We start from the raw sequence: 24,928 nt of genomic DNA, 5'->3' as shown, positions 1-24,928 counted from the left end.
ATCCTGGGGAGCAGATACTTGTTCTTTATCGTGACCAAATTAACGGGGCGATAATCTACAACCATCCGGTCTGTACCATCCTTCTTCTTGACAAAGAGGACGGGGCAAGCCCAGGGAGAAGAACTAGGACGGATGAAACCCTTTTGCAAGGACTCATCAAGTTGTTTCTTAAGCTCGCCTAGCTCTAAGGGTGCCATCTTGTAAGGTCTCCTAGAAATTGGGGCGGTTCCGGGGATAAGATCTATGACAAACTCTACATCTCTGTCAGGTGGGATACCTGGCAGTTCCTCTGGAAAGACATCCGGAAAGTCGTGGACTACCGGGATATCTTCAAGGTCAGGAAGAGGGCTGGCATTTAGAGAATAGAGTTGACACTTTGCAATTTTGGTGGAGACAGTGACTATCTTGCCAGAGGGGTGTGTGAGATGAACAGACCTGGTGTAACAGTCAACCTTGGCATAATGAGCTTTCATCCAGTCCATACCCAAGATGATGTTAATATCTGAAGACTTAAGGGATATCAAGGAAGCTAGGAATACTAGTCTGTCAACATGTATTTCATTGCCATAACTTATCCTAGAAGTTTGCCACTTGGATCCAGGAGTTTGAATGAGTAGTGGGGAGGGCATATCACAAAATGACATGTCGTGCAAGCGGGCATAACTTTCAGAAATGAAGGAGTGAGATACTCCAGTATCAAATAGAACTGAAGTTGGATGACAGCTGACAAGGAGTGTGCCAATAACGACATGTGGATCATCATGAGCGTCTTTAGCTGAGACGTGATGCACACGTCCAAGTTCAGTGGGAGCTGACTTGGCACTGATCATCTTGCGTGATGGCTTACTACCACGGCCAACAGACTTCTCGGGCTGGGGTGGAGCAACACGGGTCTGAGTGCAATTACGGGCAATGTGGCCTGGCTCTCCGCACTTGTAACAAATCTTGGAGGTAGGACAAGGACCCGCATTGACAAGTGGTCTACCAATAGGCATGGGTGTAGCATACGATTGAACTGGGTGAGGTGCCACACAAGAAGGCCTTGGTGTATAACCGGGTGGAAGAGCGGAGTTCGGAACCCAAATCCGGCACTTCTGAGAACTAGAACCGGAGGAAGAACCCAAATCACGGGTGTGCTTACGAGACTCCTCGTAAGTGAGTTGAGCTGGCTCTGCATTAATGGCCTTATTCACAAGAGCCTGGAATGTATTGCAATGGTGCAAGTGGAGATCACAACGCAACTTGGGGTCACTACAAGAAATATGTCAACTTGTGACCACCACTATTGGTCACTGAATAGTCACAAATTTCCATTTGTGACCTTTTTGTGACCAAAAACATAAGGTAAAAAGTTAGCCATCATAAATTGACTATAGCGACCTTTCTTCTGGAATGGTCGAAGACGTTTATGACCAAAATACGTCTACTGTGGCGTTTTGGTCACTAGCAACCTCCCCAGGCCACGTAGGCATCCAGCATGGCAATCTGACGTGGCACAAGATTCAGCCCTGTCCAATTCAATTTTCTACATGGGCCTAGCCCAACAATTCGGCCTTTTTAATGTTTTTTTTGTTAATTTTCGCTAGCTACATGGGCTTGGGCCATTAATTTAGCCTTTTTTCTAAGATGCAGCCTTTTACAGTCTACTAGTTTTTTTATTTTCGTCCTTTTTTTGCACTGGTCCCACCAATCAGATTGGTCCCACTTGTCATGCTTATCACAAAATTGATCCCACACATCAAAAATTTCAAAATCTGTCAAGCAACCATTATAACTTGTCAGGTTTCCACTTGTTACAATCACTGTTTCGAACAGACCAGAGAGCAAATGAAATTGGTCCAAAACAATACTGCATTAATCTATTACAACCGTTATTGTATATTACAACCCAGATATGCCTACTACTGCCTACAACTACAACACATAATATGCTACTCTTTGCTTATATGCTTCATAGCTTCGGATATGGATTCGCACTTCACCTGTGCAAAAATAAGAATGAACATATAAGAATAAGAACAGGTACAGAACATCAAACAGTAGCCAATGAGGGATCCAATAACTTATAATCAAGAATTGACAGCAAATGCCATGTACATGAATAATATGACTAACACTAACCAGTATGCGTTCATGGAGTGACTAAAATGTTCTCACTAGCTAGGAATTTTTTTGGTATATAATATACCGACATGTCCAACTCTCTAAATTGATCATAGAAATGAAAACTATAAGAACGATTTTTAGAATCCAGGCATGTCAAATTTTAAGCACCAGTAGAATAGATCTAACAAACCAGACCATGACCATCATGCGCATCAGGATTTATGGTTCTAGCAAAACAGTAAAGAGATGGACATACACGCATCAAGCATACCAGCTACTACATCACCATTCTCGTGACCACAGACATCACCATTCACTAATAATTACCATTAGGAGATCAAACTATGCATCCAACAAGCTACAGCAACAGGGAATGCAGAAAAATTTATGACCCGAGATGACGAATCAACTGGGTGCATCTCAGTTTGAAGAACCACGGCGAGACAACAACCGCATACTAATGCGGCGAATCAAATCTGCACGCAGGAGCAGCGCCGTTCGTGGCATCCAAATGAGGTCGCACAACATCAAGAACATGGCGCATGACAGCAACAGACCTAGAGATCTAGGACAGAGGGAGGGGGATCTTACACTTGCGGATGCGGGCGGCCGGGTAACCGCACGAGGAGCAGGTGGTCTTCTGGAAGTGGAAGCTGCGGCGGCCGCAACGGATGCAGAATTGAAGAGGGTCCTCATGTAGCAGTAGCAGCAGCAGCATGAAGAATTGAAGACCGGCCAACAGATCCTGCAATGCAAACAGAGAGGCATGAGGAAACTGAATCCAATCACATCAAATCAAATCGAGCTGCTGCACCTTGACCTTGAGGAAAACAAACCTCATCTCATGTCATCTCAAGGAATAAGAAGAAGAAAAATATATGGCTGCTGCTCCATGACCATGACCTTGAATTGTTGCTGCTGCACCAGATCGAGGAAGAAGAAGACCTGCAAAAAAGCATAACTAGCAATGCACAAGCATGAATTCATGGAAGGACGGATGCAAGGCCAAACATCCAGCATACTGTTTCTTAATGCCCCAACTACTTGAAAAACCATGGTAGTTCTAACCATATTAAATTAAAGGACAAAGTGAAGTCATGATATTGAGAGTTCCATCTTATAAAGCTTTCTGTTTAGCATATCCTAAATCATAGTCTATCTACCAATATATGAACTCTTTAGTTTTCAGAAACGAGGTTCACATATTTGGGCTGATTTGTACACTGTATTTTTAGTATTTTTTTACTTGAGATAAACTAAATGCTAACATCAGTGATAACAAGACTTGAACAGAAATAGCTATTGAAGAAACTTGTTTATAAGATAGAATGAAAATGATTTACACCACAACATATAGTTCACATGTACTGGAGCTAGAGACTACAGAACACACATAATCACACATATGCGAACAGGGTACTACTCCATGGTTCAGGTTACACTAATAAACAAAATTATACAAGCGACTAGACGAGGCAGCGATGGAGCAAGTACAGGGAGCAAGTACTCTTAAAATATGAATCTTACAGACTTATACAACACCGGGAAATTCAGAGAAGAAAGGGAGAATGAGATATTGCAGGAGGAGGTCGAGGATTATGCAAATTAACTGCCATGTTCCTAATGGACCCCTGCTTATCCCCAAATACGGGACTTGCTCACTTTCATATATACAAAACTGGGAGTTAGCTGTCTGTCCTGTTCCCAAATTTGGACTCGCTGTTCAGGCATCCTATAATACAGCAATATGTGCCTAAACAAGCAGTTGAAAAAATACTTAGAAAGAACTTTCACTTAAAAAGACACCCTGCCTATAATACTAGCTATACAAGCCCAGAAAATGTGTTAAAAAATTCAGACAATGTGTTAAAAAAAGACACCCTGCGCAGGTAATGAGGCGATAAAAAGGACGCTGACCAGCCCTTGATTTTTGAACAAGGGTCCAATGATGCCTGACTTGCATAGGTAAACTACTAGCAGGCTGATGCTTGGAGGTGCATGCAGTAACTTTGAAAGTCGAAATGCTAAGATAACAACTAGATCTGCAGGGTCGTAGTTAGGCAGCTAGCTGCAGGTAGGCGAAGAAATAGTGTATAGTGCTTGGTGCTACTGGATAGACAGATGTGAATTGTTATTCTAATCAATGCAAATCATATAAGAGTGGCTGAGGGTGTGGTGATCTGAATCTACGGATAGACAATCACATAGTGGCATGCATACTCCATAAGGCCATATGACACAAATGGATCCACACATGTTTTGAATTGGAAGCACATAACCTTGTAGAAATACGCAACAATAGAATAGAAGTAAATGCAACCTACAGGGTTTCTAGATATATTATACGAAGATAATATTACTCCAATGTTTGGTGTGTGTGGTTAGTGCTACTGGGACAAATGCATAAGGAAGCACAATGTTGAACAACCATAGTCGGCTGTCTGAACAGAAATAATAGCAAACATCTGCAGGTTTGGTCAGTGGTACAGCAATCAAACTCATGAACTACAGAAGCAATTGAGCCCATCAGGATTATAAGAGAAGGGCAACCATGTCTGGGTCCCTGGGGGCAGGAAACCCTTAAAAGGCATCCTTTGCACCCGCAAGCACACACTATGCAAGTCATTTACACGTCTATCATTGGATTCCTAAGCACTTTACATTGTAATAGAAATTGAGGATATACAGTGAAAAAACAGAGGAATTCCACACTTGGATGCACACAAAGCAAGCAGATCTGGGTGAGGGGCGCAGAGGATGCACACTTCAGAACACCTGGTCCCGCATTAGCTCGAACACCTGGGCGTCAATGGGCACGACATGGTTAGACAAAGGCCTGGGCGTCAATGAGTTGTGAGGCGGGAAGCAGGGAGGGGGCGGAGGGAGGTACCTTGAGGGCGGACTCCCAGCGGAGCACGACGACGCGGTCGTGGAGGGCCTCGAGGACGGTGCGGGGGAGGAGGCGACGGGTGCCCTTGCCGATCTCGCGCTTGTCGAGAACGGCCTTGGTGGCCCCGCGCCGGAGGATGATGGAGAGCACCTTCCGGGAGGCGATCTTGCGGTTCACCTCCTCCTTCCTCTGCTGCTCGAGATCCTCCGGGTCGGCCTCGACCTTCTCCTCCTCCTGCCGCCGCCTCCTCTCCCCCACGCCCACCGCTCCCCTAGCGCTCTGCTGCTCGCGTGGCGAGGCGGCCGCCGCTGGCGGCGAGCCCGCACGGACGTGAAGACGGCGCATGGACGTGCTGAGGGAGGAGGAGGGCGAGGGGAGCGTGGGGAAGGGGCACACCACCGGCACGACGGCCATTGTGCGGTGAGGGGGGACTGGATGAGATTGCGGGAAATGAACAGTGAGGAGAAGAGGCTCCGTCGGGGAGCAGCGCGAGCAGGGGCGCGAGCAAGCGGAGGTGGGTGGCGCATGGCAGGTGACGGTGCGGCGGCGGAGGACGGGGTGCTTGGGTTGGATCTGGATCGAGGAGAAGGGGAAAGAGAGAGGCGGCGGACAGGGGGAGAGAGACCGAGAGAGGCAGGCACGGGCTGCTAGGGTTTGGATTAGGCTGCTGAGAAGTGGACGGTCAGATCGGCTAGAACAGACGGTTCAGATCGGCTAAGGGGGGCGATCCGTGGGATAGGCCCTGATTGGCTCAGAAAATGTATGGTTTAAAATAGTTTCTAAGTACTAAAACTATGTGTGTTTTGTGAAGCAGCTATCAAAAATATTTTGCAGAACGGCACAACTAAATTTTTCTCTCAAGTTAGACCACATTTTTTGGATGATCGCCAATTTGCATGCATTTTTATCTTTCCAACTATTTTTAATCATTTTTCGAGTGCCCAAAATGATTTTTTTGAAGGACCTACCAAATTATTGTTGCAAAATTGGACCAAATCAAATTTCTAAAATACTAGGCCATATTTAATGCACAATTGACCAAATGGTCGGGTGTCACAAGTTTCGATCCACATCTCGTGAAAAAGGCAAATTTCCACCGATTCAGTTGGAAGCGGGTCAAATTTGAACTACAGCTGCCTCATAGTTTGCTCTATATTTTTTCCAAAACTCATTTATAGGTACATAAGTATCTATTTAATCAGAGAAACACCAAAAAAATTCCAAGATTCAACCACTAGCTAGGAACGGTCATTCCCACCGTTTTGACCGCATTTTGAAACGGGCATAAAAAATTCAAAAAAAAAATCAAAAAATTGGAAAACATTTGCAATGTGTCATTATATGTGACCAAGTTTCTAGGAAAAATAATAAACTTGTAATACGGTAATTATTTTAAAAAAGTGTTCTCAGAATTGAGCTATCATGCGTGAAGATTCATGGCTTTCAAGCCAAATGATCAATCTTATGGCCACATTCATGGCATAGTTTGCTCAAATGATCTCATATTGTGCACAAGGGTGCATCTTGGAATTCCAAACAGTGTTGCCTAAGGAAGTTTTCATTTTCTTTGCACGGAAAATTCATTTTCCATTTTTCGAGTGCCCAAAAGGAGGTTTTTTGTGAATGACCTACCAAATAATTGTTGCAAAAATGGACCAAATCAATTTTATAAAATACTAGGACATATATAATGCACAATTGACCAAATGGTTGGGTGAAAAAAGTTTTGATCCACCTCTGGTGAAAAAGACAAATTGCCTTCGATTCAGCTGGAAACGGGTCAAATTTGAACTGTAGCTGCCTCATAGTTTGCTCTTTATTTTTTCAAAAAATCATTTATAGGTACATAAGTATCTATTTAATCTGAGAAACACCAAAAAAATTCCAAGATTCAACCACTAGCTAGGAACGGTCAAGCCCGCCGTTTTGACCGCATTTTGAAACGGGCTTAAAAAATTCAAAAAAATCAAAAAATCGGAAAACATTTGCAATGTGTCATTATATGTGACCCAGTTTCTAGGAAAAATAATAAACTTGTAATACGGTAATTATTTTAAAAAAGTGTTCTCAGAAATGAGCTATCATCTGTGAAGATTCATGTATTTCAACCCAAACGATCAATCTTATGGCCACATTCATGGCATAGTTTGTTCAAATGATCTCATATTGTGCACAAGGGTGCATCTTGGAATTCCAAACAATGTTGCCAAAGGGAGTTTTCATTTTCTTTGCACGGAAAATTCATTTTCCATTTTTCGAGTGGCCGAAATGAGGTTTTTTTGTGAAGGACCTACCATATATTTGTTGCAAAATTGTACCAAATCATTTTTACAAAATACTAGGACATATTTAATGTACAATTGACAAAATGGTTGGGTGTCAAAAGTTTTGATCCACCTCTGGTGAAAAAGACAAATTCCCGCCGATTCAGTTGGAAGCGGGTCAAATTTGAACTGCAGCTGCCTCATAGTTTGCTATTTATTTTTTCCAAAAATCATTTCTCGGTACATAAGTATCTACTTAATCAGAGAAACACCAAAAAAAAATTCCAATATTCAACCACTAGCTAGGAACGGTCAAGCCCACCGTTTTGACCACATTTTGAAACGGGCATAAAAAATTCAAAAAAATCAAAAAATTGGAAAACCTTCGCATTTGTGTCATTATATGTGAACAAGTTTCCAGGAAAAATAATAAAATTGTAATACAGTAATTATTTTTAAAAAGTTTTCTTAGAAATGAGCTATCAAGTGTGAAGATTCACGGCTTTCAAGCCAAATGATCAATCTTATGGCCACATTCATGGCATATTTTGTTCAAATGATCTCATATTGTGCACAAGGGTGCATATTGAAATGGCAAACAATGTTGCCTAAGGAAGTTTTCATTTTCTTTGGACGAAAAAACCATTTTCCGAGTGCCTGAAATGAGTTTTTTTAGGACCTACCATATATTTGTTGCAAAATTGGACCTGATCAATTTTATAAAATACTAGGCCATATTTAATGCACAATTGACAAAATGGTTGGGTGTCAAATTTTTTGATCCACCTCTGGTGAAAAAGACAAATTCCCGCCGATTCAGTAGGAAGCGGGTCAAATTTGAACTGCAGCTGCCTCATAGTTTGCTATTTATTTTTTCCAAAAATCATTTCTAGTTACATAAGTACCTATTTAATCATAAATACATGGTTTGGTGGCGATACGTCGAGGTTTGGGCGGTGGCCGAGGCCCCCAACTCTAGAGCGCGTAAACTCCCATGCCTGCCGCGTGGTCACCGCGTGGCCGTGGCGTTACCATGTGTTCTGGGCGGCCTAGGCATGTCTAGTGGGTTGGGCACTCCCCAGGTAGGTGCTAGGAAGAAAATCACAACATAAAATTCTCACGAGGAGACCGATCAATGCTCAAACATGAATAAGCAGCCAAGTGTTTGATTAGAGGTATGGGAAATGCACATGGCCAATGGGCGTGAGTTTTTGCCGAGGATGATCATCTACTAAGGAGAATGTATTCACAAATTTTCAGCTCAAAAGGAGGATCCTAGGTGGTACTTGCTTTGCAAAGTACAACACTGGACAAAAATATGAATGTTGAAGTTGGGCTCAAAATAATGAATGGATTGAGCTGAAATTTGGCGGAGGATGGTTATTTGGGCATAGGAAAGCATTATAGAAAATTGATATCATTTTGACATGCCAAAGTAGTACTTTCTTCACAATGCTCTTTTATGGACAAAAACTTGGGAAAACTAGTGAGAGAGATTGGATGAATGAAATGAGCTAAAAATTGGTATAGGTAAGTTACATAGGTATGGTCATGCGCTGGTAAATTTTCAGATCATTTGGGTAAGCCTAGCTAGTACTTACTTCACAAAGCTTCTCTCGAAGTAGAAACTTTGGAAATTTCCTGAGAAAGATTTACTAGGAAAATTGAGCTGAATATTAGCATGTGGCAATGATTTGGGTATGGAAGAGTGCCCGAAAAGTTTGAGGGTAATAGGAGGGGTCTATATAACACTTGCTTTGCAACGTGCCAATTTGGCCATAAAATATAAATTGAACCTGGGCTCACATAGATGATTTGACTGAGCTGCAATTTGGAGGAGGGTGATAATTTGGGCATATGAAGGAACTATATAAATTTCATGTCATTTAGTGATATAAAAAAGGTACTTCCTTCACAATGCTTCTAGGTGGACAAAAACTTTGGAAATTTGCCGAGGAAGATTTTCTAGGCAAATGGAGCTGAATTTTGTCATGCGGTAATGATTTGGTAGGAAAGAGTGCCCAAATATTCCGAGGGCAATCAGGAATATACAAATAGAACTTCCTTCATAAAGTGTTGTTGTGAACATAATAGGAGAATGAATATTGTTGAATTAGTTTTGAACTAGGCAAGGAAGGATTTTTACATATTTGATGAAGATATGCCCCAAAGAATTTATGAGATTTTTTTTGGGAATTTTGGGAATGATAGAAATATAGGTTGCTTCACAACCTAGGGCAAAAACTGCCACATGGACATGACACATAGGCAAAACTGATGAGATGGCGCCTAGTCATCACAACCCACCACAATCTACAAGGCTATGACCATCTATATTGGTCACTAACAACTAGAAATAAGGCAACGGACTAGCACTGTTTGCTTTGTGACCATTTCGTGTAAGGAAATTACGACCTTTCTGACCAAAATGGTCGCAATGGTTTAGGGTTTGGAGCCACCTGAACAGCTTTTGACCAATTGGTCTAAAATGGTCATAAATTTATGACCAATTCTTCGAGGGTCACTGACAGAAGGTCATAAGTTGACATATTTCTTGTAGTGGGTTGAGACCCTTCCGGAACCTAGCCTGCTTCTTGGCATCTGTGGACACCTCTTCTATAGCATAGCGGGCAAGGTTCTCAAGTTCCCTACTATAAGCATCAACAGCCATCTTACTCTGGGTGAAACTACAGAACTCTTCTCTCTTGCGGTCAATGAGAGCCTGAGGAATGTGATGCTCGTGAAAGGCCTCAGTGAAATCTCTCCAGGTGGTTATCTGGCTAGCTGGAAGCATAGCCTCATAGTTCTGCCACCAAAGACTAGCAGGACCTTCCAGGTGATATGTAGCATAGGTGACCTTGTCACTTTCAGCTACGTTCGCAGAACGCAGCTTGTGAGTGATACTACAAAGCCAGTCATATGCATCGAGTGGTACAATGGAATGATGGAAGGTAGGTGGTTTCAGACCAATGAAATCATAAATGGTCATTGACTCCTTGCACTGGGGTGCGGTGTTCTCCTCGATACGTGCTAACAAGCGGTTGGTCTCACGCTTGTTCATCTCAACTTCTAACATGAACTTTGCCAGCGAAGACTGATCGGCAGGATCCTCATCCCTACCATCTCCGTGGTTCCGGCTACGAGCAACAGAATTTCGGTTAACCAACAACATCCTGAAGAACAAAACCAAGGAAACAAGGATGGATTCAGCATCATCATAAGGATGTAGAATATAGTACAAAGAAAATACTATCTCTTGAACTCCTAGGACAATTCCGGCAGCATAACGACAGTAGAATGCTCAAAATGAAACATTCTGCAAGGACGGGGTAGCACCAAACTCAACATCATCACTCAGGGTTCTGAGATATTACTAAGCAGACTACACCGGAAGTACTTAAAAACTGGAATATGACTCTGATCAACCAATCCTATGGGACTATGGAGTAGTAACAGGTGATCCTGATAGACAGAAGAGGAAGCCTAGTTCCTTAACCCCGTAGGAAAGATAGGATGACTTAGATCAGAAGGCCAAGAGGTGAAAGGAGTAAAAAGAGCCTTACGTTCCCTTCCACAATCAATTCCCTTAAATAACTAAAGAGTTTCTAGACTCAACTTCAACCAGGTTGGCTTGGAAATCCTACAGGCAGTCAAGCTCTGATACCAAAGCTGTCGGGACCCCGATCCCAAGTCACATTGATCTAGCCGGTAACACCTCATATCACTTTGCGGCCTCACGCACGGTATTCCCATAGGTGTTGCCTTACCCTGGCCCGGGACCGTTTGCGCCTTTTGGCTCACGTATATGATTGTGTCGCTAGCATCCATATGACAGAGAACCCGGGCCGACATGGCTAGTCGTGAACCCAAAGCAGCACTAACCTATGGGGACAGGCATACATGATTCACATCGAGCATGTCGGTCAGCAGCGTGTGAATCCTGGCTGTAGCACTGGGCTAACAGGACTCCGTATGTCACCGCGTGACATTTCCCCGAAGGGACAGACATAGGAACGAAGTGAAACACATGCCGGCCAGTCAAGTGTCCTGAGCAGTAGTGCTGGGCTAGCAGGACTCCGGTGAACCGGGCTGTAGCGGACTACTATGGCTCAAGGAAGCACTAGACTACATTTCCCCATATGAGAGGCTGCCAAGGATAAACAACTAGATTGTCGGATCCCACACATAGCAATACACGTCACACGTGCGCATAACATGCAAGTATGTGCTGTACAACGTGGCATCACAACATAACGCAACTCATATATATAAAGGCCCAGAAGAGCCACATAGCATTAAATACAAATAGGGGTCACATGACCCATCATTCAGAGCATACAAGCAACGGAAGCATTACATGTCTGAGTACAGACAACTACAAAAGAAAAAGGCTAAGAAGCCTGACTATCTACAAGTCCCTCCCAAGGGTACAAGATCGTAGCTGAGGTGCAAGCTACTCGTCGAAGTCCAAGTAAACTAATAAGACTGAAGTCTCTGCTGCAAAAACAGAAATAAAGCAACGTGAGTACAAAGGTACTCAGCAAGACTTACATCAGATCCTATCATACATGCATTTGCATCAAGAAGGTAATGTGGGGTTTAGTTGCAGCAAGCCAACTTTGACTCAGTGGCTATCCTGTTCTACGACAACGAGAAACTTCTTTGAGGTGAGGCAGCGCACACAAGTCCACTAAACACCACATCAAATACACTACTATGGATTCATCCTCGTCTCCTTACGAGAAGGCCATCCATAGCACTCACACTTGTCTTGAGCATTTTAGGGTATCCACTTTAAGTTGTCTATGTACCACGTAAGCATCCAAGAAGTCCATAACCGAGGACACGACTATTCGAATAGATCATGATAACCCTGCAGGGTGTACTTCTTCACACACGCTCTCACCACTTATCACCATGTACACGTCATGTATCTCGGCATCCTTCAAGCGGAAGCCTGGCAAGGGTGTCGGCCATGACCTGACTAACCACACAAGACTCTAGTCCAGGTTTATCGCCTATTCGGGTTCCATCCACAAGGAGATCCGGCCGGGGTGTCGCTCACGGCCCCAAACGATATGTGCAGGGTTCCCAAGCCCACCTCGCTGGATGGATCTACGCTTGGTACACCGTGCCACTTGTGCCTAGTCTGTCCCAAGCCCACCTGGCCGGGTGCCACTTGGTAGACTACTAACACTACCTACAAACACCGGAAACTATTTGCGACTCTTGGACAGAGATCAAGTTGGCTAATAAGTCGAGAGGGGCACTTAAGCATTCCAATGTGTGGTAGTAGCTAGTCATTGGACAACATACACGGAACTCAGTGCTTAAGGACGGTTCTAGTGAGACAACCCACCATGTACTCCTACATGGCCTCTCACCGCTACCTTTACCAAATCATGTTCACACGCTTAACTCTCAGCACCAAAACATATCGTATCACTCCAATTCATTCCCGATGAATCAGACCTGGCACAACTCTAAGCAATAGCAGGCATGGCATGGCAAGAACACAACATGGCTCAGTCAACTCCTACACATGCTAGTGGGTTTTAACTATTTACTGTGGCAATGACAGGTCATGCAGAGGAATGGGTTCAACTACCGCAGCATAAAGTAGCAGTTGAATCGTTGTTATCCTAATGCAATAAACGAGAGAAGGAGCGAGAGAGTAGGATTGTATCGGAATGAACAAGGGGGTTTGCTTGCCTGGTAGATCAACAACGAAGGCACTGCTCCTCAGATAGGTACTCTGGATCGGTCTCCGGAGCAGGACCTATCGAGAAGGAACGGTGTCGATAATCAAACACAAGCATATGCAACAATATGATGCATGATCATGGCATGAGTATGTGATGTGCTTTGAGCTAATGCATTTAGCATTCTATTTGGAAGAGGTCCATTTGAACCAAAGGTTCAAATGCAACTCTAAATTAAATCTTTATAAATGCCATTTATATGTTTTCACCTATACAACAAGTATAAGTTGGTTAGACATGCATGAAACAAGTACAGGTGGATAGATTGAATTTTTCTGATAATTTTTCATATATAAATTATTTCAATTTGAGCTATGGTTGAATTTCTATGAATTTTTGAAGTATATATCATTTTCTGGAATTCTCTGAATTATTTAAAATCCAGAAAAATCATTATTGCGTCAGCATGACGTCACAGAGGCGTCAGCAGGGCTGACCACGTCAAACCTGACGTGTGGGGGCCACATGTCAGTGACACTGGGGCTAAACCCGAGTCAAACCCAGCTGACCAGGGTTTGACCAAGCCCTCGGGCCCATAGTCAGTGGCTTAGGGGGTGGATTAAGTGGCAGGGTTAGCAGCTAATCACGCGCCACATCAGCCACCGGAGTTTCGCCGACGACGACCCCGAGCCACGGCGGAAGTTCGCCGGAACGAGCAGGAGGCCACGGTTTGGCACACGGAGGCCACCGACGGGTAGCCCGTGCACGGGCGCATCCAGCCACGCTCTGGGGAGGCCACGGGAACGGCGGAGCTCGCCGAAGCAAAGCTCGCGGCGGCGGCCGGAGTCGGGTGCGTGCGGTTTAGGTGTTGCGGGGCACTAGGGGGGCTACGGTTGGGTTCAAACGACGCGCGGGAGGGCACTGAGAACGGCGGTGAGCTCGGTTGGGAGCCTAGGTGACAGTGGCCACGACAGCGACATGAACGGCGGAGCCGAGCTCTCGGCCGCGACGGCGATGGTGTTGGAGGAAGAATTCGAGCTAGGGGAGAGGGGGGTTCGACGGCGGGGCTCATAGCGAGTCGAGCAGAGGCAACGGCGGCTCGGAGAAGGCACTGCAGGCGACGGACGGGTGGTGGAGATCCACGGCGGCCGAGGTTGAAGATGACGGCGGAGGTGGCTCCACAAGGCGTCCGGCGACGCGTGGCATGACGGAGAGGTAGCGGACGAAGTGGTGGAGCTTTTGGGCACGACAGAGGGGCGAGGGGACTACGGTTGGCGCGTCAAACGGCGTGGGTGGCGATGGTGGCGCTCGGGCAGCAGCGGGGAAGACAGCAAAGCAGGAGAGGGGCGACTAGAGGGGAGGGGAGTGGACGAGGGGGGTCGGGGGGTGCATGTCGCCCTCGGATGCCTCCAGTGGTGAGCAGGGAAGCAGGAGGTGGCCGGCGTGTGCTCGCACGCGGCGGCCACGCACGCGTCCTCCTGGCGGGAGGAAGACGACAGGGGAGGGGGGCAGGTGGGCTGGGCTGGCCAACTAGACCGGCCAGGCCGCACAGTGCTGGGTCAGCACAGGAGCTGGCCGCAAGTAAGTTTCTTTCTATTTTGTTTTGTTTTCTATTTTCTCACATTTGTTTCTGCTTAAAATTAATATTAAACTAATTTATTTTCTTATGCCAATTTTTGTAGGAGCTAATGGTGCCAGCCCAGCCAGGCTGCACAGTGCTGGGTCAGCACAGGAGCTGGCCGCAGGTAAGTTTCTTTCTATTTTGTTTTGTTTTCTATTTTCTCACATTTGTTTCTACTTAAAATTAGTACTAAACTAATTTATTTTCTTATGCCAATTTTTGTAGGAGCTAATGGTATTATTCCAGAGCTCCTCAACAACAAGCATAAGTTTTGGACATATATTATATATATATATAACATATATATATCCAATGCAAATAATTATTGCATTAATTCCAAAAGGTCAAAATAAATACTTATAAGCTCCTGAAAATATTTGTTTGAATTTTACCTCTAACCAATATTTTCTGAGAGCTACATGAACATTTTCTTGGACCTTTTTGGAGCAATTTTTTTATCCAGGTTATTTCTAGAAATGATTCCGAGGGGTTTCACAAATCCCCATTTCAAATTTCAATGAAATTTAAACATGATGCAACATGAAGGCTAGCCTAGGTCATACCAGAACTAGGGATGTGATAGTCGATGTCGTCGGAGCCATAATCGAGCATGTCGGTTAAGTCTTTGACAGTGGCTATGAAGTGGGCGGTGGGTGGGAAGCTAAATTCTCCGTCATCAGCCTCTAGTTCGAACCAGATATAATTTGGCGGTGAGCCCCCCGCTAAGGATAGTGCTCTGAACGAGTTTAACACATCTCTCAAAGGTGAGTGCCAGAAGATGTCCGCGGAGCTGAATTCGGCGATCGATGGTCGATCAAGCTCGGCGTATGCGGACGTACAAGGTTCAGAACCTGTAGCCGGAGACGAGTCCATGGTTCCGGTGACACAGATGTCACTTGAAGTTAGGTATGTGTGCGGCTCCAATGTCGTTGGGTCTGCGGCTTCCGCAGCGGGGTTGAGCTTCCCGTCTTCGGATGGCGCGATCTGCTCCGGATCTAGGGCTAGAGAAGCTACAGGTACTATCTCCTGGGTATGGACCGATGACGGATTTACGTCATGTTCATCGTGGTGGCAGGGAGCGGCTGCCGTGGTCTTGAATCCGTCGAAGATCAACACGGATATTCGCGGCATGGTTCAAGCTTCCAAATCTGACCTGATGGCCAGGGGCGTAGCTTTCGATCTGCTCCAGATGGCCAACCGAGTTGGCCCGCAGTGCGAAGCTGCTGAACATGAAGGTCTGTCCGGGGAGGAAGACTTCCCCTTGGACAGCGTCATTGTAGATGATTGAAGGACCCATCAAACCTTTTGACGACAGCATAGTGGAACTCTCAATGAAAGCACCAATGTCGGTGTCAAAACCGGCGGATCTCGGGTGGGGGGTCCCAAACTGTGCGGCTAAGGTCGATGGTAACAGGAGACAAGGGACACAATGTTTACCCAGGTTCGGGCCCTCTCTATGGAGGTAATACCCTACTTCCTGCTTGATTGGTCTTGATGAATATGAGTATTACAAGAGGTGATCTATCATGAGATTGTAATGGCTAAACCCTAGAAGTCTAGCCTGTCTGACTATGATTATCCGGATCCCTCTACGGACCTAGCCCTCCGGTTTATATAGACACCGGAGGGATCTAGGGTTACATAAGGTCGGTTACAAAGAAAGGAATCTTCATATTCGGATGCCAAGCTTGCCTTCCACGCCAGGGAGAGTCCCACCCGGACACAGGTGGAGTCTTCGGCGTTCGTATCTTCTTAGCCCATCAGTCCGGCCCATGTCTAATAGGTCGGACGCCCGAGGACCCCTTAGTGTAGGACTCCCTCAACCGCCACTGCTTCTGCCCCACACTCGCCCAATGCTAGCCGCTCCTGGTTCGCCGTTGCCATCGATGGCCCTCGACGCCTCTGTGCGTGTGTGCACAGCCGCGGCCAAAGCTAGCTATGTCACTGCCACATGGGGCCGAACTAATTAGTTTAGGCACTAATCCCCTCAGTAATGACCCCTGTGTGTATGACTAGTGGCCCAACACTCTAATTAAACACGTTTAGTAATTTAGTTAAGGTGCTAGTCAATGACCGAGGGGCCCCACCTGTCATATTTGATCAGTCGACAGTCAATGAAGTTGACTACTGACTATGCCGATGACTAGGTCAACGGTTGACCCTGGCCCCACATGTCATGCACCATGGCTAGCCCATAGTAGGTATAAAAGCTATATTATGTTTATAATTTGATTTAATAATAGTTCTAGAAAATCCAGAAATTCATTTAAACGTTGAAAACTCTTATAAAATAAACCATAACTCGGATGAAAATAATTTATATATGAAAAATAATCAGAAAAATAAGACGAATCTGAATATGCCATCCACATACTTGTCACATGCCCCCAACACTGCAAACATGAAACCTTCCCCTTGGAATTGTCTGACTGATAAATGCCCAGAGCCAGGAAAAAATTTCTAGATATTTTCCCGTTCCTTCTATAACACTTAGCACTACATTAGGTCACCCCTAGCAATGCATAATACCATGGCATGCATCGTGTTTCATATGTGTGCTTTATATTTACTGTTTCTTCCCCCTCTTCTTCTCTGGTAGACCCCGAGACTGATGCTGAGGCCGCTGTGTACGACCACACTCCAGATGTCCAGCTCCTTGCCGCAGAGCTTCCAGGAAATCAAAAACCCCTTGATCATTCATATATCGCCCATTCTTTCCCTCTCGTGCTTGCATTAGATTTTGCTAGTGTTATTTGATAGCTCCTATTCTCATGCATAGCCTAATTTTGTAACCTATTGTTGATAATTCACCGGTTGCACCGGAGGATGGCCAGGGGGACCACAAGCTCAGAGAGCGCTCCCTGGGGGGTATGGCCTGCCCCCAGGCTTGTGGCCACATGGTGGGTCCCTTCCTGAAGTTTCTTTACCCAATATTTTTATATATCCCAGAAAAATTCTCCGTAAAGTTTCAGGACATTTGTAGTTGTGGAGAATAGGGATCTCAGATTTGCTCCTTTTCGGTCCAGAATTCCAGTAGCCAGCATTCTCCCTCTTCATGCAAATCTTGCAAAATAAGAGAGAAAAGGCATAAGAATTGTATCATAAAGTGTAATCACAATCCATGATGCAATAAATATCAACATAAAAACATGATGCAAAATGGATGTATCATTGGTTCAGATTTCATCTACCTCCTCTCCCTCGCTTGCTAGATCAAGAAAGAGAGGACACTATCGAGCCGTACGTGTGATAAACTTGGAGGCATCGTCTGTTCGGCACTAGATCCGATTGGATCGTGATTGGATCGCAACGAGTACGACTACATCAACCGTGTTATGGTGCTAATGCTTTCGGTCTACAAGGGTACGTAGATACACCCACCTCTCGTTTCTATGCATCTCCTAGATTAGATCTTGGGTGTTTTGTAGGATTTTTTTGATTTTCATGCAACGTTCCCCATCAGTAGCATCTTGAGCTAGGTCTATGCATAGATGTATATGCACGAGTAGAAGACATATTGTGATTGTTGTTGTTCAAATTGCTTACTTCCCTTGTCTTATTTGGATTTAGGGGTATTGTGGGATTAAGCGGCTCGGACCATACTTACATGTCCACACACATAAGACCGGTTCCACTGTTTGACACGCAACTTGTATTGCATAAAAGTGGCTTTGTGGGTGTCTGTCTCTCCCACTTTAGTTGAATCTGATTTGACGAGGGCGGTCCTTGTAGAAGGTTAAAAGGAAACTTGTGTATCACCATTGTGGTTTTGCGTAGATAAGAACAGTTCTTATAGTTTTCCCTAGCAGCCACGTAAAAATTACAACCACAAAGTAGAGGACATCTAACTTGTTTCTGCAGGGCATGTTGTGATGTGGCATGGCCTAAACGTGATGTGATATATGTTGATGTATGAGATGATCATGTTTTGTAATAGGTTCACGACTTGCATGTTGATGAGTGTGGCAACCGGCAGGAGCGATAGGATTGTCTTTAATTTATTTTATAACCTGTGTGTAAATCAATAAATGCCATGTAATTGCCTTACTTTATCACTATGCGTTAGCAATTGTTGTAGAAGCAATAGTTGGTGGAGACAACCAAGATGACGACACAATGATGGATATCATGGTGTGATGTGGTGACAATCGAGATCATGCCGGTGCTTTGGAGATGGAGATCAAAAGCACAAGATGATAATGGACATATCATGTCACATATATTGATTGCATGTGATGTTTATCTTTTTATGCATCTTATTTTTCTTAGGATGACGGTAGCGCTATAAGATGATCCTTCACTTAATTTCAAGATAAAAGGCGTTCTCCCTAAGTATGCACCGTTGCAAAAGTTTGTCATCTCGAAGCACCTTGTGATGATCGGGTATGATAGACTCTACGTTCACATACAATGGGTGTAAGCCGGTTTTACACACACGTAATACTTTGGTTAAACTTGATGAGCCTAGCATGTACAAACATGGCCTTAGAACATGGAGGACCAACAGGTAGAACATGAGTCATATAGTAGATATGATCAACATGGAGATGTTCACCATTGATGACGACCCCATCTCACGTGATGATCAGACATGGGTACTTGATTTGGGTCATGTAATACTTAGACAACTTGAGGTATGTTGATTTAAGTGGGAGTTCACTAGTAATTTGATTAACCAAACCAATTATCATGAACATGGTCTAAATATATTTGCAAATTATGTTGTGGATCAATGGCTCGCGCTATAGCTCCCCAAAATTTTAATGTGTTCCTAGAGAAAGAAAAGTTGAAAGATGATGGAAGCAACTATGAGGACTGGGTCCGTAATTTCAGAATTGTCCTCACTGCTGCATAAAAGGCTTATGTCCTTGATGCACCGCTAGCTGAACCACCTGCTCCTGAAAATCTGTATGCTATGAACGTCTGGCAGACTTGAATTGATGGCTACACGATAGTTCAGTGCGCCATGTTTTATGGCTTAGAACTGGGGTTCCAAAGACGTTTTGAGCACCACAGACCATGTGAGATGTTCTAGGAGTTGAAATTGGCATTTCAGGCTCACTCCTGGATTGAGAGGTATGACACCTCCGACAAGTTCTTTAGCTACAAGATGGAGGAGAATAACTCAATTAGTGAGCATGTACTCAAAATGTCTGGGTACTACAACCGCTTGAATTAGTTGGGAGTTAATCTTTCGGATGAAGTAGTGATTGATAGAGTTCTTCAGTCACTACCACCAAGCTACACGGGCTTTGTGATGAAATATAATAATAAAGGGATGGGCAAGATGATCCCTGAGCACTTTGTGATGCTTAAGGTTGTGGAGGTAGAAATCAAGAAAGATCATCAAGTGTTGACGGTCAATTAGACCACTATTTTCAAGAAGGGCAAGGGAAAGAAAGGGAACTTCAAGAAGAATGGCAAGGCAGTTGCTGCTCCAGTGAAGAAACCCAAGGCTAGGCCCAAACCTGAGACTGAGTGCTTCTATTGCAAGGGGAATGGTCATTGGAAGAGGAACTGCCCTAAGTACTGGGAAAATAAGAAGGCTGACAACGTCAACAAAGGTATATTTGATATACATGTTATTGATGTGTAACATACTAGTGCTCATAGTAGCGCCTGGGTATTTGATACTAGTTCGGTTGCTCTTATTTGTAATTCGAAACAAAAGATACGGAGTAAACGGAGACTAGCTAAGGATGAGGTGACAATGCATGTTGGAAGTGTCTCCAAGGTTGATATGATCGCCATCGGTATTAGTTTAAACCTAAATAAATGTTATTTGGTGCATGTGTTAAGCATAAATAATATATCCGGATCTTGTTTATTGCGAGACGATTATTCATTTAAGTCGGAGAATAATCGTTGCTCTATTTATATGGATAATATCTTCTATGGTCATACACCCAATGTGAATGGTTTATTCTTTTTGAATCTCGAACGTAGTAATACACATGTTCATATTATTGATGCCAAAAGATGCAAAGTTAAGGATGATAGTACCAAATATTTACGGCACTGCCTCTTAGGTCATATTGGTGTGAAACGCATGAAGAAACTCCATGCAATGGACTTTTGGATCACTTGATTATGAATCATTTGAAACATGTGAACCATGCCTCATGGGCAAGATGACTAAAAGCCCATTTTGTGGTACAATGGAGCAGGCAAGTAACTTGATGGAAACAATACATACCAATGTATGTGGTCCGATGAGTGTTGAAACATGCGGCAAATATCATTATTATCTTACCTTCACAGATGATTTGAGTAGATACATGTATATTTACTTGATGAAACGCAAGTGTGAAATTTTGAAAAGTTCAAGAAATTTCAGTGTGAAGTTGAAGATAATTGTGACAAGAATAGGAAATGTCTACAATATGATCGTGGAGGTGAATATCTGAGTTACGAGTTTGGTATATGTATTTAAGACAACGTGAAAACTGTTTCACAACTCACGCCACCTGGAACACCAGAGTATAATGGTGTGCCCGAGCATCGTAGCTATACTCTATTGGATATGGTGCATTCTATGATGTCTCTTATCAAGTTGTCACTATAGTTTTGGGGCTATGCATTAGAGAAAATAACATTACTTTAAATAGGGCACCATCAACTCCATTGAGACGACGCCGTATGAACTATGGTCCGGCAAGAAACCTATGTTGTCATTTCTTAAAGTTTGGGGATGCAACACTTATGCCTTCATAGAATAGGCAAGTCTTTGTTTTCAAGAATGGATCCTTTCCAGAGAAGGAGTTTTCTCTCGAAAGAAGTGAGTGGGAGAAAGGTAGAACTTGATGAGGTTATCAAACCTTCACTTGAATTGGAAAAGCGCATCGCAGAAAGGTGTTCATGTGATGCATACACCAATTGAAAAGGAAGCTACTGATGATGATCATGAATTTCAGATCAAGTCACTACTGAACCTCGTAGGTCGACAAGGACACATAGTGCCCTGAGTGGTACGGTCATCCTATCATGGAAGTCATGTGGATAGACAACGATGAGCATACGAACTATGAGGAAGGGATATGGGACTGGATTCTGACAAATGGCTAGAGCCCATGAAATTCGAGATAGGATCCATGTATGAGAACCAAGTGTGGACTTTGGTAGACTTGCCCGATGACTGACAGGCCATCGAGACCAAATTGATCTCTAAGAAGAAGATATACGCTTATGGTAATGTCACTGTCTACAAAGCTCGACTCGCCGCAAAGTGTTTTTGGCAAGTTCAACGAGTTGACTATGATGAGATTTTCTCACCCGTAGCGATGCTTAAATATGTTAGAATTATGTTAGCAATTTCTGCATTTTTCGATTATGAAATATGACAGATGCACGTGAAAACCGCTTTCCTTAAGGAACAAATATATATATGCAGCCCAAAGGTTTTGTGGATCCTAAGGATGCTAAAATGGTATGCAAGCTCCAGCAATCCATCTATGAAATGGTGCAAGCATCTTGGAGTTGGAATATACACTTTGATGAGGTGATCAAAGCTTTTGGGGTTATACGAAGTTTATGAAGAAACTTGTATTTACAAGGAAGTGAGTGGGAGCTCTATAGCATTTCTGATAGTATATGTGGATGACATATTGTCGATTGGAAATGATGTAGAATTTCTAGAAAGCATAAATGGTTATTTGAAAGGAGTTTTTCAAAGGAAGACCTAGGTAAAGCTGCTTACATATTGGGCATCAAGAACTATAGAGATAGATCAAGATGCCTGATAAGACTTTCACAGAGCACATTGTTTGACAAGATTTTGAAGGAGTTCAAAATAGATCAGTGAAAGACGGAGTTCTTTCCTATGTATTATAAGGTGTGAAGTTGAGTAAGACTCAAAGTTGACCACGACAGAAGAAAGAGAAAGGATGCTAGAATTGTATTGATCGGAAACATAAATACATGTGTGAATATATATACATAAACTACACCGTGTCCCTAGTAAGCCTCTACTAGACTAGCTCGTTGATCAAAGATGGTTAAGGTTTCCAAACCATGGACATGAGTTGTTATTTGATAGGGGTCACATCATTAGGAGAATGATGTGATGGACGAGACCCAATCGTAAGCTTAGCAACAGATCGTATCGCTTAGTTATTTGCTACAGCTTTCTTCATATCAATTCTTTGTTCCTTCGACCATGAGATCGTGAAATTCCCTAACACCAAAGGCATACTTGGTGTGTATCCAAACGTCACGTCGTAACTAGGTGATCATAAAGGTGCTCTATAGGTATCTCCGAATGTGTTTGTTGGGTTGGCATAGTTCGAGACTGGGATTTGTCACTCCGTAAGACTGAGAGACATCTTTGGGCCCTCTAGGTAATACAACATCACAAGAAGCTTGCAATAATGTGACTAATGAGTTTAGTCATGGTATCTTGTATTACGGAATTAGTAAATAGACTTGCTAGTAACAAGATTGAACTAGGTATGGAGATATCGACGATCAACTCTCGGGCAAGTAACATATTGCCGGACAAAGGGAATTGTATACGGGATTAACTGAATCCGTGACATCGTAGTTGAACCGATAAAGATCTTCATGGAATATGTGGAAAATAATATGGGCAACCAGGTCCCGCTATTGGTTACTTACCAGAGAGGAGTCTCGGTCATGTCTACATGGTTCTCGAACACGTAGGGTCGCACGCTTAACGTTTGGTAGTGCTGGGGTAGTATTGAGATATTAATAGTGGAAAGTCCAAAGGTTTTTCGGAGTCCCGGATGGGATCCGAGACGTCACGAGAAACTCCAGAATGGTCTGGAGGTAAAGATTTATATATGGAAAGTTGTTGTCGGAGTTCCGGGAAAAAGTCCTTTTTTCGGTATTGTACCGGGAAGTCACTGGAAGGTTCTAGAAGGTTCCGGAGGGGTCCGAAAGTCCTTGGAAGATTTCACCATGTCTCGAACAGTAGCATGGTCTCTAGGGAGCACCCTGGCCATATTCGGCTAGGCACACCAGCCCCTACTTGGCCCATGTGCCTAGGGGAAAGGAAACCCTAAGGGGGAGGCCCTCCACTTGGCTTGGAGGGTACTCCTCCTCCCTTGGACGCCTCCCCACCTTGAAGGAGGGGATAGGGCTGCGCCCCAGCCCTCCCACACCCCTATATATAGTGGGGAGGAGTGCAAGGACTGGACACACCAAACCCAAGCCTCCTCTCTCTCCCGATAAGCCTCCACCTTGATCGGTCAGCGCTTGGCGAAGCTTCGTCGGTGTTCCGCTTCCATTACCACCACCATGTCATCGTGTTGGTTCAGATATCATCTACCTCCTCTCCGTCTCTTACTGGATCAAGCAAGAGAGGATGCAGCCGAGCCGTATGTGTGCTAAACTTGTAGGCACAGTCCGTTCGGCACTAGATCAGATTGGTTCATGATTGGATCGTGATGAGTACGACTACATCAACCATGTTACGATGCTAATGCTTTCGGTCTACAAGGGTATGTAGACACCCTCTCGTTGCTATGCATCTCTTAGATTAGTTCTTGGGTGTTCCATAGAATTTTTTTTTGATTTCATGCAACGTGCCCCATTAGATATATTCAGTTGAAAGTGCAACTATCCGTAGGTGGTTTTGGTAATTCCTAACAACATATACCTCATTGAGCTAATGCTATTCCAAGATTAATATTTCAGGAAAAGCTCAATGAATGGCATGGCATGGATGAGGAATGTGGACCCCTCAAAATACTAGGGACAAAAATATTGGCTCAAGCTCAAAGCTCAAGACTCTACATTTTATATTTTAGTGATCCAAGATCACATTGAGTCTATAGGAAAATCCAATACTATCAAGGAGGGATGAGGTGTTGTTTAATGAGGTTCTTGCTTCATAGTACTTAGTGATATGCTCCAAAACCCTCAACTACCTTCCCACATCCACATATGACCTAAACCCAAAGTCAAACTCAGTCCCACCGATTCTTTCTATCCGGCGCCACCGAGTTTCAGATGTCATAGCCACTGCCACAAACCCCACGCAAACCGGTCTCACCGATATGGATTTCGGTCACACTGAGATGGGGTTGTAATCTCTCTGTTTCACTTCGTAATGTTTCGGTCCTACCGAGATGAGCGATCGGTCCCACCGAGATTGCAATGTAAACTCTCTGTTTTCTTTTATAACATTTCGGTCCCACCGAAATGAGCGATCGGTCCCACCGAGTTTACCTGACCAACTCTCTGGTTAGCTTATTACCAAAATCGGTCCCACCGAGTTTGTGTAATTAGTCACACCGAGATTATGTTATGCCCTAACCCTAACCATATTGGTCCTACTGAGTTGCATCTCAGTCCCACTGAAAATCCTAACGGTCACTAGGTTTGC

The sequence above is a fragment of the Triticum aestivum genome, chromosome 3A, assembly GCF_018294505.1.
Source record: "Triticum aestivum cultivar Chinese Spring chromosome 3A, IWGSC CS RefSeq v2.1, whole genome shotgun sequence".
NCBI lineage: Eukaryota > Viridiplantae > Streptophyta > Magnoliopsida > Poales > Poaceae > Triticum > Triticum aestivum.
Note: the sequence above shows the minus strand (reverse complement) of the source record.